This window comes from Sorex araneus, chromosome 11, assembly GCF_027595985.1.
Source record: "Sorex araneus isolate mSorAra2 chromosome 11, mSorAra2.pri, whole genome shotgun sequence".
NCBI lineage: Eukaryota > Metazoa > Chordata > Mammalia > Eulipotyphla > Soricidae > Sorex > Sorex araneus.
The window spans coordinates 59,497,087-59,501,494 of NC_073312.1; the positions used below are offsets into that span (position 1 = coordinate 59,497,087).

At 44.1% G+C, this 4,408-nt stretch overlaps 2 pseudogenes; both read right to left on the bottom strand.

The window, feature by feature from the left end:
• Nucleotides 1-1,129: 1,129 nt before the first annotated feature.
• LOC101545828 (60 kDa heat shock protein, mitochondrial-like) lies at nucleotides 1,130-3,064 on the bottom strand (annotated as a pseudogene).
• Nucleotides 1,871-2,661, bottom strand: LOC129399412 (60S ribosomal protein L7-like; annotated as a pseudogene).
• Nucleotides 3,065-4,408: the final 1,344 nt, after the last annotated feature.

Genomic DNA, 4,408 nt, shown 5'->3' on the forward strand with positions numbered 1-4,408 from the left:
GACTGGCAAACATCCAAATGAACAAGAACAACCAGTGCTGGCACAGATGAAGGGAGGAAGAGACCCCTCATTCATTGCTCGTGGGAATGCTGACTGGTCCAGTCTTTTTGGAAAATAATATGGACATTGCTCAGAAAACTAGAAATTGAGCTCCCATTTGACCCAACAATACCACTTCCATGTACATACCTTGGGGATCCAAAAACACAAAGCAGAAACACCATCTGTACTTCTATCTTCATTGTAGCACTATTCATAATAGCTAGAATCTGGTGCCCATCTTTTGAACAAGGCCATAGGCAAAAGCAGATGGCATTTCAACTTCTATTCTTGGTGAAACAGTACTCATCATGTCAAACTTTAAGTGCTTTCAAGTTAGTCAACAACTTCATCACTGTATCACTGTCATCCATTGGCTCATCGATTTGCTCGAGCAGGCACCAGTAACATCTCCATTGAGACTTATTGTTACTGTTTTGGCATATTGAATACACCACAGGTAGCTTACCAGGCTCTGCCTTGTGGGCGGGATACTCTAGGTAGCTTGCGGGCTCTCCGAGAGGGATGGAGAAATTGAACACGGGTCGGCAGCGTGCAAGGCAAACGCCCTACCCGCTGTGCTATCACTACTCACTAAAACATTATTTCTTCCTATGAGTGGGATTTTGACTAAATAAAGCCTATAGATAGGTAATAATCATAGGACATTATCATAGAACATTAGAATGCTCTGTTAAATGTTTAAGTGGATACTTCAAATTAACAGCTACTTCTTTGCCAGAAGTAGCAAAAAATGGGTGTTTTTTTCTGTATAAACTCAACAAAGCTATCAACAATATGTTTTCATATGTTTTCTCAGAAGGTATTATTACTTTTTGAATGTACAAATGCCTTTTTATTAAAAAATACAAAATAAATTATCTGTAGGCATGGACAATAACAGCAGTAAACCATTATATGCTGTCAATGGAAACCAGTAACTGATGATATAGTGATTTTCTTAAAACATAATCCAGCCTTTCCTTCAGTTTTTTCCTTCAAATGACTTCTCTGAAGTTATAGATGAGAAGCATCTGTCTTGAGCTTTTTCTCATAGTTAATTAATAATGGCATAACACTATCCTATGAATTAGAATATGCCACCTTGCATGCCTCTTCCTATTCTAGCAATGCCAGGGTCCTTTGCTTCTTTAGGAATTTGAGTAACTACAACTTCTGCTGTAGTTAACAGAGAGGCTGCTTAGCAGCATCCAGTAAAGCAGTTCTTACAACCTTTATTGGATCAATGATTCCTTTTCCCACCATATTCACAAAATCTCCAGCCATAGCATCATAACCAATTTCTGAGGAACTTTGTAAAATCTTCTCAACAATCAATGCACCTTCGACACTTGAGGTCTTAGGAATGGTCATGGCAGAAATCTTGAGTGTTCACTTAATAATTTCAATGCCAATTTTCTGATCTTCATTAGCAGGCATGAATGAGGCGAGAACTGGAATGTTTCAAAGCAGAGCACAAATTCCTCCCAGAACAATACCTTCTTCAAAAGCAGCTCACTGTAGTGTTGAGGGCATCTGTAACTCTTTCTTTTCATTTGCTTCAACATCACTTGTCCCACCCACCTTTAGCACAGCCACACCATCTGAGAGTTTTGCCTAGCATTCATTCAGTTTCCCATTTTCACATTCACTAGTTGTGATATCTAACTGCTTGAGGACTTATTAAATACATTTTTCAGTTTAAGCCTTGTTACGCTTTCCTTCAATAGCTTGGCGTCATCTTTAGTTACAATGACCTCTCCAACTTTTTTTTTCAATTTGAAAGCAGTCATTTATTAACTGACCAGATTATAAAAATACGGTAGATACCTTAGTTCATCCGTCTAATCAGCCGGTTGATCTGGTCTTCTCTGTTTCCAGCATCTCCGCCTTCTACAAAATGGGTGGTCTTTTTCTTCATCCCACCCCGGGGAGAAGATAATTTGAAGGGCCAGAGGAAGTTGTTTGCCTCTTTGAAGCATTTTCCAACAGTATAGATCTCATGAATCAGATCCTCCATGCAGACAATGCCGTATTTACCCAGAGTTCACGCTATCAGAGCATTATCCATTAGAGCAATTCGCTTCTTGTGGATTTTGCCATAACCACGCTTGTAGATCAATTCATTTACTGACTTCAGTTTGGGTACCCCCATGAAATATAGGGTTCCACGATCCTCAGCATGTTAATCGAAGCCTTGTTGAGTTTAACAAAGGTACCATTGAAGATCTGGCGAAGGCAGAGAAGCTGTAGCACCTCTCGGACCTTGGGGCTCACACCATTGATACCTCTGATTCTGATGACGAAAGCCAATTTGGATTCCGCAGGAACGTAAAAGTTGCCAGCTTTTCTCGCCATCCTAGCCATGCGAATCTCTGTCCTGTACATTTGCCTATACTCCTTGTGATAATGCTTAGCTTTCTCATAGATCAACTTCCTCCTCGCCTTTTGAAGCATCTTCTGAGCAAACTTCTTTCTCAGGTACTTGATCTTCAGCTCTGCGAAATTCTTTCGCTTTTTCTTCAGGGTTTCTGGCACATCAGGAAGCTTCTTTTTCCTCCCTGCGGTTGCTGCTGCTGGCTTAGTAGGGACCTTCTTTTTCTTCTCTTCTGCGCCCTCCATGGTTCCAGTCGGAAAAGAGGAAGCTCCTCTCCAACTGTTTTTATGTGGCTTTTTCTTTTCCATGTGGCTGAACAGACTAAAGACTTAGACTTAATCCTTCTCCAAATACAGCACCATCTGTGGCAATAACCATGTCTTTAAATTGGTTGCTCATATTGTCACCTGGAGTTTTGACTAATACAATTTGAATACCAACTTTTAGACTTTTAAAACAAGTGTACTAAAAGCTTCTGCATCCTCAGCGTCCTCAGCAATTATGACCGGGGCTTACTGTAAGCACTGGCATTTTCAAGAGCAGGTACAATGGATTGTATGCTAAAAATTTTCTTTTAACTCAACAGAACATAGGCAATTGAAATCCACATTTCTGACCTTATGAAGTCACTATCACTGTCACTGCCATTCGGTTGTTCGTTGATTTACTAGAGCGGGCACCAGTAATATCTCTATTACACTCAACCCCACAATGTTAGCAGCCTCACCTTACTTGTCTTTCCCAATGATTGGAGGCTCTTTCAGGGTCAAGGGAATGAGAACTATTGTTACTGTTTTTGGCATATTGAATGCGTCATGGGTAGCTTGCCAGGCTCTGCCGTGTGGGTGGATTACTCTCAATAACTTGCTGGGCTCTCCGAGAGGTATGTATATATCTTTTACTGTATCTGGGATATGAATACACCATGGGGAGATTGCAAGGCTCTCCCGTGAAGGCAATAGACTCTTGGTAGCTTGTCAGGTTCACCAAGAAGGAGAACAATGCTACTAGATGTCTCCCAGAAGACACATAACCCGCCACACCTTCTCTGACCGTAAGGTCACCCTGAGGTGCTGGGCCCTGGGCTTCTACCCTGCCGAGATCACCCTGACCTGGCAGAGTGATGGGGACGACCTGACCCAGAACACAGAGCTGGTGGAGACCAGGAGATCAGAAGATGGAACTTTCCAGAAGTGGGCGGCTGTGGTGGTGTATTCTGGAGAGAAGCAGAGATACACGTGCCATGTGCAGCACCAGGGGCTGTCCAGGCCTGTCACCCGAGATGGGAGCCCCTTTCTCAGCCCACCATCCTCATTGTGGGCATCATTGTTGGCTTGGTTCTCCTCAGGGCCGTGGTCACTGGCACTGTGGTCTACAGGAGGAAGCACTGAGTATTTCAGTGATTTCAGCCACAGCCATGTTCAAGGCCCCTCTCCACACATTTGGACAAGCCTCACGCTTGAAGAAACCAGCAGAAGAACCCAGGTGTGCAGGACCCGGGATCTCCAAGGCTGCTTGGATTGGGACTCAGCCTCTTCCACCCAGATTCCCCATTTTCCAGAAACTGTCCCTGACGCCATGTAATCCCATCTATGTCCAACATCCAGAGACTATAAAACCAAGCTCCCAGAAGAGAGCAACTCAGAGTCTCTTGCCCCCGAGCCTGGCTGTTTCACCAGGGTCCCTCAGAGGGGGAGGGTTGGGTTTCCCTCCCTGTCCTGAGTAGAGCCCCAGTAGTTGAACACCTCCAGAACCCAGCCACAGTCATGCTCAAGGCCACTCTCCACATGTTCAGATGTGCCTCAAACATGAAGGAACCAGCAGAGGAACCCTGGTGTGTGGGACCCGGGGCAGAGCTCTCCAGGGCTGCTCGATCAGGACTGGGCCGCTTCCACCCAGATTCCTCATTTTCTAGTAGCTAGGCTGTCACACCCAGAAACTGCCCCTGGTGCAGTGCAATTCCATCAACAGCCAACATCCAGAGACTATAAA